Genomic DNA, 16636 nt, shown 5'->3' on the forward strand with positions numbered 1-16636 from the left:
AATCTTCTGCTCACTTTTAAGGCAAAGAGTACAACTGTTAATTTGTGCAAATGATTAGTAGCCTAATCCTTGAATGGAATGATTATGATGGTTTCATTTCAGAGCAGTGGTCAGTTAATGTATATATTTAGGCTACAATTACGCATTCAGTCGGTCCGTGATCGTCTGCTACGTCGTGGACGCGCATCTATCTGAATGACTTCAGCCTGGCTCAAACTAGTCGCTCCTCCTCAGCCTGGCTTGGCCTTCGTGAAACGCACCAAGCCAGGCTGCACAGGTTAGACTAGGTCAAGCCTCGCTTTATCACTTATCCTGGATTTATATATTCTGCTTTTGTGAAACAGGCCCCTGATATAATAATACAAGTAAACAGGATAATTATGATATAAATGCAGATACTAAACAAATTCCGTGCATGTCCCTCAAAGAGTATGTTGAAACAATAACACACACACACACACACACACACACACACACACACACACACACACACACACACATATATATATATATATATATATATATAAAGAATACACATAAACAAAATAATAGAAAAATAAAAATAATTATATATATAATTTTCTATTTATTTAGCCTTGTATTGTGGCAGGAGAAGACATATTTAGCTGCTAGCCATGCCGTGCTTTTCTTCCCCTAATAAAAAAGGAAGCTTGTTGTCTTCAGTGTAGGTAGTGAAGCCTGGTATGTTTTTCAAATTTTTGGAAGTATTTGTATAGTATATGTACATAGGAAATGTAATTCTGTTTGGATATCCTGATGGCAGTGTGTACAGACTCGTTCCTCTCTTGGTCTCCACACTTTTAAATGTCGACCTCTTTCAATTTCCAGCTCATGGTCACTGACTCTGTATTTCGTTAAAATTCGTATTTCTTTTGGATTTTTTGTTTTGAGATATTCGGCCAGTTGGATATCTCTGTTCAGGGATTGATAACAGAGGAGTTTGTGTTGTATTTTATTTTCATTTTGCCATTGTTCTGTATACTCATCTTTTAATTTAGTCTCAAATATTTTGATTGAAGACTGAGGATTGTGTCTGTGGCAGCTCTGAGGCTCAGTGTACCTGTCTCTCTCTCTACCTGTCTGTCTACTACTGACTGTGTTTAGCTCAGTGTACCTGTCTCTCTCTACCTGTCTGTCTACTACTGACCGTGTTTAGCTCAGTGTACCTCCGAGCCAGCTGGTCGAGGGGGTGGACATCTGAACACTGCTGGATGCTCAGGAGAGCTTTGTATGCAATGGAATTTTTATCAGCTTGGTTTAAATGCTGCCAAAATTAATTGACCTTTTTTGGATTTGAATTTTCAGAGGGAATATACCAAGTTCTGCTCTGCATGTATTGTTTGGGGAGTTTGGGCAAACTTTTAGAATAATTTAACAGAATTCCAATTGTAATTTTTCAGTGGGAGTTTTATCCCAGTTTTTAAATTCTGGTTTCGAAATCAGGCCCCAAACTTCGCTTCCGTACCTTCTTCTGTTGGAGACAACAGAACTAGATCATCGGCATAGAGCAGGAACTTGATGTTGGAATCATGAAGTGTGAGACCTGGGGCTGCAGATTGTTTCAACATCATTGCTAGTTCATTGATGTAAATGTTAAACAGTGTTGGACTCAAACTGCATCCCTGTCTCACTCCACGTCCTTGTTTGAAGAATTCTGTTCTTTTGGAGCCAATTTTTACTGCACATTTATTTTCTGTGTCCAGTAATTTAATAGTGTCATAGACTTTACCCCATATACCGCTTTCAATAAGTTTATAAAAAAGCCCATCATGCCATATTGAGTGAAAAAAGCTTTTTTTAAAGTCTATAAAACATGCCAATATGTTCCCATTTTTAATTTTGGTGTAGTTTTTAATAAGGGTGTGCAGAGTGTAAATGTGGTCTGATGTACTATATTTCGGTAAAAAGCCAATTAGATTTTTGATTTTTTGTTTGACATTGTGCTTGGTAAGGAAGGACAGTATTCTGGCATTAATAATACTGGAGAAAATCTTCCCCAGACTACTGTTCACACAAATGCCTCTGTAATTGTTAGGGTCAAATTTTTGAAAATAGGGGTGATGAACCAGACTCCAGAACAAGGTTGAACAGCTTGTGGAGGGTTGCCTGCAGTGTAGGGCTACTGTGCTTTAGCATCTCAGGGCAGATGCTGTCCACTCCACAAGTCTTTCCAGCCTTCAGAACCTTCAGTTAGCTCTGTATTTCTATTAGTGTTATTTCTGTATCTAGGGGGTTTTGGTAGTCTTTCACCTTTTCCTCTAACTGGTGAAGATGTTCAACTACTGAGTGTTGTTGGGGGGTGATTGCACTATAATCAATATTCTTATACAAAAATTCAAAGGGATTTTTCCAGATCAAACTATTTTGTATTGTTAATTTATCTTTAGTTTGTTTTGGACTGAATTTATTCCACAAATTCCAGAAGACGTTTTGGTCAATGGCTTCTTCTATTTTGTTAAGTTCTTCAGATTCTTTTTTTCTTATTGATTAGTGTTTTGTAGTATTTTAGTGCCTGATGGTATTGGACCCGTATTTGACTCTCATGAGGTTCTCTGTGTTTTTGGTTAGATAATAGTTGTTTTCTAGCAAAAACACATTTATTATCATACCATTCATTATCATACCATTTTTTCTTTTGAAGGTTTGTGTTTTGTTATTTTGGTACTATAGTTAATTATTTTGAGATTTGATTTTGTAGCTAATTCATCAAATATATTGTTTAAATGCTGTGTAGCCAAATTTACTCCATATTTTGTGCATGGGAATTTAGTGAGTCTGTAGAGATTAAGTTTTGATTTGATTTCTGTACTGTCAAGTGCAGTTAAATAATTATCTATGTTGCTGCATTTTTTCCATATATATTTTTGATGGAGGTGATACATTTAGCTGGTTTCTGATTCTGGTACAATGCTATACTTTGTAGACGTATTTAAATAAAGTTTTGTTTGGCAGTGATCTGAAAAGGGAAGTTGTGGTAAAACTACAAATGCATTGATATACTCTGGGTCGATATATGTTATGGTATAATCCACCACACTGTTACCTAACACAGAGGAATAGGCCACCACGGGTCCTTCCATTAACGATGTATAAGCCCAGGCTTTTCCATATCTGGAGAACTTGTTTTCCGTTTTTGTTTATATTATCAAAACTTTGTCTTTGTGGTATTGCGTGAGCTGGGACTGGGGAGATTTGGCCAAATATGTGTTTGTTTCCATCTACCGGTACTTCGATGTAGTCTTTCTCTTTTCCAGTTCTTGCATTGAGATCTCCGCATATTAAGATGTGACCCAATGACTGGAAATTAATTATCTCCTTTTGAAGTTCTTGGAAAATCTCCTCAGTGTAATAGGGGGAGTTTGAAGGTGGGATATAGATTGCACATAAATATATATCTCTGGTGCTATTAACTATACCTCTGTTGATTTTTATCCAAAGGTGAGTTTTTCCTTTTTTCACTGGTGAGATATAATTTTTATATTGTGCTTAATGTTCCCCTGAATCTCTTCCATTTAAAAAGATTTTTTTTTTTTTACAGAAGGTACAGAAAATTCAATGGTAGGTAGCACTCTCTGTTTGGATAGTGGGTTGTGACAGGTAGATTTCTTGGTTTGTTTGGTTGTACTGTTGTTGTGGTTGTTTTGTGTAGGGGGGCTGCTGAGGGTACATCTGCTGGGTAGGGTGACGTCTGCGTGGGTGAAGAGAGTTTCCTAATTGAGTGGAGTTTCTTCTGCGGTCAGGGGTGGGTGTGGATGTGCCTCGGCCTAGGGCTGTGTCTTTGAGGCTCTTTGCAAATAGCCCCACAGCTCTCTCACTGAGGTGGATGTGGTCACATAAGTGGTGCTGAAGTATGTCTCTGTGGAGGGCTACGTGGACGTTCTGCAGTTGTGTGCATTTCTTTCTAATCTCAGCGTTGATTGTGTTAATTGTGTGTTGGGGTGTGTCAGTCCTTGGGAGTAAAGATGATATAGTTATTCGTGCTCTGGGGAATTTCTCTCTCCCTTTCCTTGCCACCTGCCACAGTGCTGTTGGTAAGTCGCTGATCCTTGCAGTCAGGTCGTTGGTCCCTGTGTGGATCAAAATGTGCTCCACATCTTGATACAGTATCTCACAAAAGTGAGTACACGCCTCACATTTTAGTAAATATTTCATTATCTTTTAATGGTTTTATGTCAGTTAGCCTAAAAGCTAGTTTGATTTGCATTGAGACGTGATTTTATGGAAAGTACCCCATGCCAATCTCTAGGTATGGTGAAGGGTATGTGATGATGTGGGGCTATTCCAAAGGCCAAGGGAACTTTATCAGGATGCATAGTATCCTGGATCCATGAAATAACTGGCCTTTAAAAATAAAAATCTGCCTGCCTCTATGGGAATTTAACATAGGGGTGTACTGACTTTTGTTGCCAGCGGTTTAGACATTAATGGCTGTATGTTGAGTTATTTTGAGGGGACAGCACATTTACACTGTTATACAAGCTGTAAACTTAATACTTTACATTGTAGCAAAGTGTCATTTCTTCAGTGTTGTCCCATTCAAAGATATAATGAAATATTTACTAAAATGTGAGGGGTGTACTCACTTTTGTGAGATACTGTACCTCTGTTTGGATAGCTGCTCACTGGCCCTCTTAATAACTCTCTCTAACAGGATCATTTTAGAGTTACAGGACAGGTAAGTCTATTTATTGTGACCTTCAATCTTTATTTTTATTAACTGCAGTCTTTGTGATCACAGAACTGAAGCGTCCTGTCCTATTGATTAGTCAAACAAAACTGTCTTGCAAGTTGACCACAGTCATGAGAGTAAGAGGCAGGATAAGTGAGAAATACAGATAGAGGAAGAAAGAGAAATAGTAAGACAGAAATATGGAGTCTGGTATGTTTCAGGGATATCTGCCAAATATGAAAGAGTTGAAAAAGTGTAAGAGTCGCTGGCTCCTGACAGAACTGCTTTTCATGCCTCACTCTGAATAAAACATGATAGCTTGTAGGTTAACTATTAAAATTCAACTGCTTTTATAATAGTGTACACATAAACACACTTATATATTTATATGTACAGTATACCATAGTCTGGGTGAATACTTGATTATGATTGGCTGCAGGGTGTACATTAAATAGTGATACAGGAGACCTAAGTAGTTCCAGTGAAACTGTCTGTTTACTGTTCCAAATGAATGCACTACATAAAATAAAAATCTGAATATATTATTTCCAACACTAAATTAAGTCATTCAGTGCCTCTTCCTCTGAACACCACAGGATGTAAGTGAGTTACACCGCCCCTCTGAACTTACTTAGATCATCTCACATCCCATTCATTCACTGTTCAACTCGCTACTTCAGACTGCAGCCGACAGTACACGTGGCATATCATTTGTTGACAATGTCATGGCTTGATAGCTACCCTTTCTTGTTGTTATACATAGTTTCAAATTATATTTACTGATTGTCAACCATACACAAGATTATTGACTTTGAATCTTGCTAGCATCACATTAGCTTTCTGGCTAACATCTGGCTTGTAGCTGAGCCAAAGGGGTGGACTAGAAATAACTCCCGTTGCCAGGTTGTATCCAAGGTCCGTCTTATTTACTGGAGAAGTGGACGTTTCCACTGCATAAGAACCTTATGGGATGGGAATGATTGTTCCAGGTATTAGTCTGACCTTTACCAGGGAAACAGAGTTATTTAAAAAAAACTGGATTTGAATTGCAAAATGCATGAAAATATAAACGGAGTGTGTATTTGCACCCCCGGTACGAATAGCCTCGGCCACACAGCTGAGCTAATCACACCCTGTGACGTAACAACAAAAACACGTTACTCACATGCACCGAAATCATGGCGGACGTTCATCTTCCATGACTGAAGAAACTGGCATATTAAGAAAGTTTTGTCTCTAAAGTTTATAATAATTGAATTTCTAGTGGAAAATGGATAATACAGTTGCGCTTTCTGTCTTCAATGAAAGCATACAACAATTAGTTTGTTAGTTAGTATCTATTTTTTGTATACAGTATGGTTATCTAGCAACCGAGGCTCGAAGACACCAAGTTGTAAACAGTTGTACTCCCGTAAGATGTGCTAGGTGAGAGTTTTGGTCTGGGAGTCTGGACTTTGATTCCCTGGTAGGGCAATCTTGTTTTTTTCATTTTGGATTGGATAATTTGCATTCAAAATTTTGCGCAAGTCAGGGCCCGCGAACGCAATATTTTTTTTGCCAGGGTGGTAGGGGAAGACTCATGAATATGCCTGCTCTGGTTGGGTTGGTTAGGTTTAGGCAAGAGGAGTGGGATTGGTTATGGTTAGGATAAGAATGTCAGGGCGATAATATTCCAAAAAGGTGTAATACATGAGTAGTATGGATAACTGTGTGTAAATATATGCCAAGGGGTGCAAATAGCATACATTGATATTTGTACCAGACGGGGTATTAATAGAACACATTGCTGTGTGCACCGGCGGGGTACGAACAGCATTCATTTCTAATTGCACCAGGGTACGAATAGCTCTTCTAATTGCACCAGGGTGCAAAGAGCATACACTGCTAATTGTACCAGGGGTGCAAATAGCCTCACCCAAATATAAATTAATGGTAAAAAAAAAAAGTGTTCATGGTATAAGCAGGTCAATGCCCTTTAAGGTGTCCATAATCAGGAATTAATGGCCTCCCCGTTGTCCATTAATTCCTGATAATGGACATCTCGTCAGGCATTAACCCTTCCATAGTTTCCAGATAAGACATCTAGATAAAGATAAAGACTATGTGAGTGCTTAAAACCACAAAATACAAGGTTGGACGTCATGCAGTAGCTCACGCTGTATACTGTAGTAGCTATCTCTCTGCTTAAAAATATGAATGAAATGAAACGAGCTTGTTTAAAGTGATGGTTCGGAGTAATTTCCTTAATGACCTCGAGCCAAACATCCCCCCAGAAGCTTTTTTCAGCTGGATCTAACATTGGACGAGTTAGCGTGATCAGCTGAATAGCTTAGTGCAGGCGCTAATGGATCCACGTTTGTATCTCGTAAGTTACCCCATTAATAATGCCCGAAATGATACCAAACTTCTACACTAGTACAAATAGGTTATGTACTCATAAAACGATGGATTGGAAACCAGACGTTTATGTAAATAACACTTGCCTGTTGGCTTCTGCTCTCTGCTGCTACTGCTACTGGGCAGTAAGAGTGCTTAGGGACGTCTACAAAATTAATTATATTTATTAATTTAATGATTAAATAAGGTAATGTCTCCAAACTTACCTCAATTATAACTTGTCTCCTGCTAGTTATACTACAGCACTTACTTAAAAAAAAACTTAAATTAATAAATATTTTTGTTGTATTAAAAAGTCACGTTTTTTTTCATGACCCAGGACAGAATAGTCAGTGTTTGTGTAACGCTTTTCTCTTTATCTGATCTATACCATAATGAGCTTAAGATTTCACTGCAAAGGTGTACAAGTATTCACCCCAAAGAAAATCATTAAATAAATGGGGCACTTTTGACAGCTTAAGGCTCACTTCTGCATCTGTTATAATTTTTCGTTCGTGAGTTTGTGTACTGTATATTGGCAGGCATTGACCTTACTGATCGTAATCAGTCCTTCACTGACCAATCAGTATTCATTAGCAGAATGCTAGCATGTTATGGGCAACAGCGACTCACTCTGTAAGAAATCGAAAGGACATAAGTACTCGTTCATTGAACTTTCGACCTATAATCCATGTTGAACTTGCAAAGACTACATTCAAATCTGAGATTTGTCAACGACAATCAGGCGAAAGAGACAAATTTAGCCGTCCAGCTCCATAGACTCCCATTAATTTTGCACTCGCCTGATCACCCCCAGTGGAACTCTGGTGAAACTGCAACCAAATTCGGTACAATGGGGCTAAATAGGGAGTGAACAGGCTCTCCATAGACCGGCTCTGGTAGGGTTTCTACTGTAGGTCGTAGCCTAAGCAAGTTAGCCAGGCATGCTAACATTCACAGCTTACAGACAAACACACCATTAATTAATACATTCCTTAAACCTTTGCTCCTGTTTTTGGTTTTGGAGAGGGTAAAAAACACTATCCAAACTTTTTACATATATATACAGAGAGTAACTCTTGATACAGCCAAATGCACAGCTGAGAAAAGCTTGACCAGCTGCACTGCCAGTTATGCAATTACTAATCAATAGTACTGCTGTTTGGGGGAATTGGTTTAAGTCAATGTACTAAATAGATACTATATCTTAGGTGTAATTGGGTACCACACCATGATGTTTCAGTTCATTTATTTGAAACCTGTGATCCCGTTATACAACTTGCATAAGATTTGCTGCTAGAGATAATAAATGGGAGGCACCGGCTCCATTTATTTCTTGCAGAGTTTGCTGTAGCTTTACCCGAAAGGAGTTCACCAAGTGGCGTAATCTCTAAAATGTTTCCTTATTCATAGACACTGATTACTAGTTCAGTCGGACCATTCCTCTGGGTTTTTTCTTCTTTTATGTAATTTCTCCAGATTCACCAGACCATCTGGTCTTATGTTGAGAAGGCGATTGATATAAAAATGTCACCTGCTCCTGGTGTTTCCGTCAGACAATATCTTACACCCTTTCTGAAATCAGTGTTAAATATGAAGACATGTCCCAGTTTTAAAGTAGATCACAATACAAGTGTCTGCAGAAACTGGCAGCCAGTTTGCTGGATGAGAGCCCCACCAGGGACACTCACATTGCTGCTGTCAAAGCTTCATCCTCTGAAAATCTGCTTTCCAAGAGCTGAAAAAAACATGTCGATACACATTCATTTTAATTCAAAATGTAACTGGATTTTGAAGGCCAAATGTCTCTTACACTTTCTCAGGTGATAAAGAAACAGAGATTTTTTTCACAAGTCTCAAGAGTTTCCAGACTTAACATCTATCCCCCACTGAATCCTATCCCTACTTCTCCACTAATGTACTTTCTTTAAGAAATATAAATAGTCTTTTAATTTAATTCTATTCCGTGCACTCATCCATCATTCATGATCGTTCAAGGATCACCGTTGGCCTTATTATCACTTGCTTGTCATGCTGATGATCCAGGTATTGAAGCTTATACTATTGTTGCACCCAACATTAAGCTTTTCTGTATGAGATAGTTGTTGAAATGCCAAAATTTTTTTTGGTTTTCATCTATCAGCAGGTGGAGACTCAGAAACTGTTTTAACCCCACAATGCCAGAATATAATATGATTTTTCTAACTTTTCCATAGAAGTTAGTATTGAGTGTTGTCTTGACTTTTACTTTTCCTTTGCAGTGAGGTGAGGTGATTTTATAGAAGGATTTATTTTTATCTCACAGCATCTGTTTTAATCTTATCACTTTTATTACAATATCTACACTATATTTGTCATTATGCAAAATAACTCAACTGAAGCACACTCATTGGAAAACTTACTTTACTATTTGAACAATTCACTCTTCTGTCTGACATGTTTGCCCACTAACCACATAGTCAACCCTCACGGGGTGCAAGATGAATTCATTCTGCACTTTTACTCCATGAAACGTAAAAAAAAAAAAAAAAAAATGGAAGTTACAAACTGTGATCTGTTATTACCGTTCGGTCAGAAAACCAAAATGTCCCTTAACTGTAGTGTCAAAATGTGTCAAGAATTAACTGCAACTGAGTAAAATAACTGATGAGAACTCAACTGATAGCTTGACAAGCTATGTTGACTTTTCATCTGGTAACAGAACACCGGTGTCACTTTTCATGTATTTAATAAAATGTAATCTTGCATTGAAGAAAAACTGTGTAAAACTGCTTTTACACATCAAAGGTGGTTGACAAGTGTTAGAGAGTGCTAACTGTGTGATTACTGTACACTAGAATTAAAGAAAGTAAGTTCTCCTGGATAATGAAAATGAAAATCACCTTTCCCTCATGCATCAAATGCAATAAGATAAATATTCTGCATCAATAACCTCCCTAGTTGTACCACCATTTCTGCAGTGGAGAAAATAGAGCTGTAGAAAATAGAGCTGTTCTGTTGATTACAGCCCCCTCTGACACATTCAATTAGCCAATGCAAATGAAGAAGTGTTTCAGTCTCATAACATTAGTTTGAGACTGAAACACAGCTTGACCATCTATGTGGACTCTTCATCTGGTAACAGAACACCAGTGTCACTTTTCATCTCTAACAATTTAGCAACATTGTAACCAGATTTGGAAACTTTTCAAACCCATGTAAATACTTACTTGAGACTCTATTAAGCAGGCTGGTACATTGGCATGCATTGCTTCGAATAATATAATACATCACAGGGACATATTGTTATACTGTAAGAGTAAGACTGATGTTGACATAAAAATGAACCCATCCATCAGTACATAGTGATTGTGCTGAGAGCTTTACTTATAGACCAATCCGGGTAGAGGAAGGACGTTAACAAGCTGCCGTTACTGTGCTGGCATCTCACTGTAATTTATGATAATTTAATGTTTAGCTGTTTTTGCGAAGAAATATGATACAGTGAAACCTGTCACATGTTGAAAAATATAGTAATTGAAATGCTAAATGTTAAATAATGTCTGCACAACTGCAGCAAATTGATGAAAGTTAAATGTTGAGATCTCCTGAGGACACCACTGTGTCCACTACTAATTCAGCAGCATCGAAAACCTGTTTAACTCTCTGTTTAATTTTTTCATTCTTCTTTATTTCCTGGATGTAAATATTCCATCTAGGTTTGTTTTGTTCATACCCTAAATAGCCAATGACCATCTCGTTCCTCACCACTGATGGGTATGAAGCAGCTATTATGGAGCATGCCTGTCGAAAGTGGAGAGAACAAGTTACTTTAACCTTCAGTTTCCTCTGCATGCAGACTCGAGCTGTATTCTGCCGCCTATTTACCCAGAGTGGCACGCAGAAGAGCCCTGAGATTAAATCTCCATCCCCCAAATCAGCATCATTCATTTGTTCTGGCTCACCTGAGGCCTCGACGCCAGCAAACATTCTCCCTGGAAGCCGAGAGACTACGCAGAACCAAATTTTACTCAACTAGTCAGGTCAGGCTGGTCGGAAGGCACAGATGTTTAATGTGTGTGTGTGTGTGTGCGTGCGTTTGACAACAACTACCTGCCAACTTTCCCCAGTTTTAGTATGTGTCTATGTCTGTGTGTGTTTGTGTGTGTGTGTGTTTGTGTGTGTGTGTGTGTATGTGCGCGTGCATTTGACCACAACTACCTGCCAACTTTCCTCACTTCCAGTATGTGTGTATGTCTCTGTGTGTGTGTGTATGTGTGTGTGTGTGTGTGTGTGTGTGTGTGCGTGCGTGTGTGTTTTTGAAGGTGCGTTTTTCTCCATCTACCTGCCAACTTTGTGCATTCATGTGTGTGTTTCTGCCTCACAGGTGTGTGCGTGAGTATTTTTCTGCCTGACAGCTTTCCTGAGTGTGTGCGGTGGGTCGATCAATGCGTGCCTCCTGGTCATTGACAACATGTCTTTTGCAGGGTGGATGCTTTAATATTGAGATGCAGCAGCTCCATCAAAAATGCTGAGGACATCCTCAAATATAGTCATTTCCTGCATCAGCTCTACATTTTAGTTACTTTGTACATACAGTTACTTGTCAGAAATTGTGATAATTCATTCACAGTTTTTTTCTTAGGGACAAAACAAGACACTGCTACATTAGGCCAGCCATCTTAAAACATTACCACTTCAAGTCAAAATGCATTAAATACATAAATCATACATTGTCTGATTAATGCTACAATTATAAGAGCAATTCTTTGATAAAAAATATATATTGATAATGATTATCCTCTGAGGTTTTATAGTCACTGTGACTTACAAATGAAAGTAATTTCACTGAGATCACTGTAATGTACTCATAGTTTAGCTTGCCTACAAAACAAGCACCACGGGGAGCTAATAGTTAGGTGAGATGTACTCATCCAGCAGCTAATAGCATCCAAAAAGCTCTCCGCCATTACATTCACTGCAGCACAGGGGCTCTGTGTCATTGGCATCGCTGTGCGACTGTGACATGAACAACCAGCACTTACTGTTGACTCTCAGTGGGCATCTCCTCCTAACCTGCTGCGGCTGGCTGACTCCCAGCCTGGGTTTCTGCTGCCTGGCCTTAATGAACACTGGGGCTTGTGCGTGATAACCACCTATGCCTAGCTTAGATACACTAACAGTATAACGAAAAAAGCATCTCCCATAAAATCATCCTGTTTACATTTATTATGTCAAAATTCCCTGGATCAAAGACCGGGCCAAGCCCATGTACTAAGCTACTACTGCAGCAGCTAGAAGCAGAAAAATTTCAGCATTTCATAAAACATTACAGAAGACTGCGTCCAACGATATGGAGTCCCAAAGTGTTCAATAGATTTACAGCACAAGCTAGTTGGTTGATTTCTAGTCTATATCCTTCGTGTTCCACTTCTGGGATTGCTCCGGTGCTGCAGGAAATTCCGCCGGATGCATGTCTTTTCCGTTTCCTTCCGCTTTCTTTGTGCTGATGTTCTAAACTCCAGTTGATTTGTGAGGACTATGGTTAACTGCTCCTCAGATCTCTGCAGGGTAAATCCAGACAGCTAGCTAGACTATCTGTCCAATCAGAGTTTTCTCTTGCACAACTATTTAGCACCGCCCATGACAATTGTAATTAGTTTAAAGAAATGCCATTAAACCAGAGCATGTTTTCCTCCCATCCCCAAATGCTATATGGAGTAGCCAGACCTTCCTTCAGCATGCTTTGGAGGAGGGTCTGGCAAAGCGAGACTAGTGGATTCCTAATTACTAAGGGCATTGTTGATGCTCCGGCTAACCAACTGGCTAAATGTAGTAGCAGTTGTTGAGCTTGCTTAGGAGGGCCAGGGGGAATGTGATTGGTTGAAATATGAGGCAATGATTGGTGACAACACCGTCTTAAAAAGTAGTATTCATGATTTGACCTTTGAACATATTGATTTATTTAAATAAGTTTACACAATTTAATCAAATGGTCATTTCATAATGTCTTACTCATCTAATTAATATTCAACACTTAGTGGCTCCATTCTACAATGCGTAAACATAGAGATAAAATTGTGTATTGATTTCCTTTTGACAATGGCTTCTCCCAAAGCTCAACCTCAGTGTTATTAAAGTTTAAGCATTAGGTACACTTAAGCACTAAGTACTTTACACTTGCTGCTCAGGGGAGGTTCTTTAAAAGTGACTACCAACACAAAGTAGCTATATTTGACATCATAGAGGAGCTGTTAGTCCCCACGGATACAGTGTACAAATCTTTCTATAAAGGCTGAAAAGTACATTTATGTAAGTTTGTTTTATTCTACTACTGCTCTGTGCAAGGAATTAACTAATTATATTAGTGCTGACCTGTCAACACTCATGAGAGTGTGCTTTTTAGGTTTACAGCTTACTTTAATTGGCAGCACTTTGGTCCAGTGTTATATTGAATGTGTTTTTGTACACACCACATGGTCTCAGAAAATAGGTCTTATATTTGTAATCAAATTACACATTTGTCTTGGCTTACAGTGGTAGGAGCCAAGAAATTTATAGAAGTGGTTTGGTATTTTTAATTGACTATGCTTGTTTTTAGCATTTCGCCACTAGATTGCAAAAGGTTTGAAAACCAATTAAACATGTCTGCAGAAGCAAACACTTTTAATTTACTCTTTAATTTATTTAATTTTCATTGCTTACTGCTCAGTGTGTGTCGTACTGTACATGGACTGGAAACAGCAGTTGCATTTGGACTTTGTAATGTGTCTGGAAGTTTGTCTGATGACGGGATCTTCAGTGAATCTTAATATGGTTTCGGTCCATCTGGAAACAGTTTTCATTAGATTGCACCTGGCATCAACAAACATCTTTTTTAGAGCTCTTTCTAGTTTGCTCCGTTCTGGACTCATCTTGGACTTCTTGAGTAACTAATTAAAGTAAGTTGTTTAAATTCACAACTGGCAATCCTGTGGGGCTTTTCTGTTTCTAACTATAATTCATGGAATCATAGCCTTGGAGCATGATAACTGCCTTTCAATCAATCTGCTCTACATTTCAATTCATTTGCTGAGCTTTAAGGCTACCAAATTAGTCACTCCTTGTCTCTGCTGGAAACATTTTAATCTTCAAAAACATCACCTTGAGCATAATTATGTCCCTGTTACACCGAAAGCAAAAGGGACAGAGTGGTGGTAAGTCAGATCTATGCCCATGTGTGACATCCCTAATAACATGGATATAATGAAAGGCTACACGCTATACTCCAACATCAAAAGCTGTTGTCTAATTTTGGCCAGCGGGATGTGACAAATCCGTAATTAAAATAGCAAGCTGAATGATAAAACAAAGCCACTTGCTGAGAGACAGCGAATTGGGCTTGATATGGATCTGTCATTAGGCTAAAGAATTGTCCTTTGCCTTTCTGCCTTTATCTCCCTAATGCGGCTATATTTCCCCTGGATTGGTCTTTTTCAGCCCCAGTGAAAAAAATAAAAAGAGCTGATCTCAACGAATATTCTAATCAGTCATGGCTTGCCTGTTTACCGCAACCAAAGCCGAGGCCACCAGTTCATCCAGAAGATGAACCAATTGAATGACAGCACTTCATGTTTTTAAATTGGCATCACAATGACAACTGTGCTAACACTTCTCTGGTAATGCTCGTAATATCTCAAGCTTGTTTACAACTGAATGTGTACAGGTTGCCGGTTCAACTAGAGGGCAAGTACAATTTGATAATATTTGTTCTTTTTTATGTTTTTTTTGTTCTGTTTTTATGTGCCACAGCCTGACAGCCGAGATACTCTTCGCTCAGGCTTTCCTCTCCCAAACTCTGTTTTGTGTAACTAGAACTTTTAAACTGATTAAAATTACATGTGCAATGTACAATTTATAGAAATATATACTGTATATAGTATTGACTTGAAGATGAAACACTCATGAATAATACATCTGGTAAGGCACACCGGAATCACTGGTATGAGCTCTGCAGCAGGCAATTTCCCATCACATGCAGCTGTTTTAACAGAAGCCAGCATGGCACACAGCAGCAACAAACTGTTCCTCCTCCTCCTCCTCCTCACTGTTAATGATGGAGCCGGTTTCAAAATGCACAGTGCCCAAGACTATAAATTGCGCAGGAGACTGGTAGTGGAAGCAGACTGGGACTGACCATCACATTTGTGAACTCCTGATGGTTATAGGTAAGGAGAAGTGTGAGTGTGTCTGTACATGTATGTGTGCCTAATGCTGGACTGTGTGTGTGTGTGTGTGTGTGTGTGTGTGTGTGTGTGTGTGTGTGTGTGTGTGTGTGTGTGTGTGTGTGAGAGAGCGACACACTGGCAGCAAGCTATTCTCCTGGATAAGAGGCTTTCAAGTAAATGAATGAATATATTATGGATTGGTGGCCGAGCATCAATAAAGCTGCCACACTGGATGTAAGCGGAGTGAAGCTGCAGGACAGTCAGTCTGAGCAAGGCCAGCAGCACAGTGGGGACCCAAGGGACCCCTAACTGAAGACCCTTATCAAACCATAGCGGAGGTAGAGGAAAGTAAGGAGAGATATTGGCAAATTCATTCTACCTACAAGCCACACCAATGGTATGCCTACATCCACATACATGCACAGATTCATTTTCTCTGTCATACACCTACACACATACTGTAGATATACACATGGATACACAGAGACATTTCCGTTCCCCAGCCTGTGTGTATGTGAGTGTGTCCTGAGGGTAAAGAATACATTCATATTCAGTGAATGATCGGCAGAGGCAAAAGCCGTTCGGAGCCATTTTGTTTTTCCAGACGCTGGCAGAAAGCAGTGGCCATTATGACCTTGTGGTGAATTCAGGGTTCATTTCCTTTTTTTAATGCACCCATATAGAATTAAATCTAAAAATAAGACAAGGGATGCAGTATTCAGAGAGGGAGAACATTCTGTAAAGCCCACGTCAAAGCTGCAATCGGGTCTGACTTTCAATTCCAGGCGCACGGTAATCGGGAGAAAGTTTCATTTGTGCCCACTGTCATTTATTCATTAGCTCGCAATCAGATCTCCTGTGCAAGGCATGAGATGTTATAAATCAATCACCGGCTGGCCATTAACAATTAATGCAATTCATAAAACATAAGACCCATCATTTATTTATCACCTCTAAATGGGATTTCCTTCTCATTGGCCCAAACTCAGAAGTCAACTTTTGTTAGCCTGATTGACGGCCATTTCGAGAACGAGCCAAGATGTAAACTTTGCAGATCCAAGCTGAAAGGGTGCAGGGTACCCTGACCTCGCTCAGACAGGTGGATAATCTTTTCCATGTTTAAATCCAGTTGGTTTGACTGGTATGGTGGGGAAGGGATGCAGCAGGCGCCAGGCTGTGGCTGGCTGCTGGCACAGTTGTTTTCTGCTGATTCTCTTGAGCAGTTGATGTAATTGTGAGTAATTAGGCCTTAAAGTGGTCTTGTCTTTCCCCAACCTGGAACAAGAGTCCCGAAGGAAGAGTAAATGAGGTGGAGGGGGGCTGTCTGAACACCAGTAGCTGGTATACAGAAGGCTGATTTTGTCTGAACAGATCCTATATGAAG

At 39.2% G+C, this 16636-nt stretch overlaps 1 protein-coding gene across 1 annotated transcript in view; it reads right to left on the reverse strand.

Moving 5' to 3' along the window:
- ntrk3b (neurotrophic tyrosine kinase, receptor, type 3b) overlaps window positions 1-16636 on the reverse strand; it is a 215393-nt gene that overhangs the window by 31151 nt on the left and 167606 nt on the right. The gene's annotated exons all lie outside the window — the stretch shown is intronic.

This window comes from Perca fluviatilis, chromosome 3, assembly GCF_010015445.1.
Source record: "Perca fluviatilis chromosome 3, GENO_Pfluv_1.0, whole genome shotgun sequence".
NCBI lineage: Eukaryota > Metazoa > Chordata > Actinopteri > Perciformes > Percidae > Perca > Perca fluviatilis.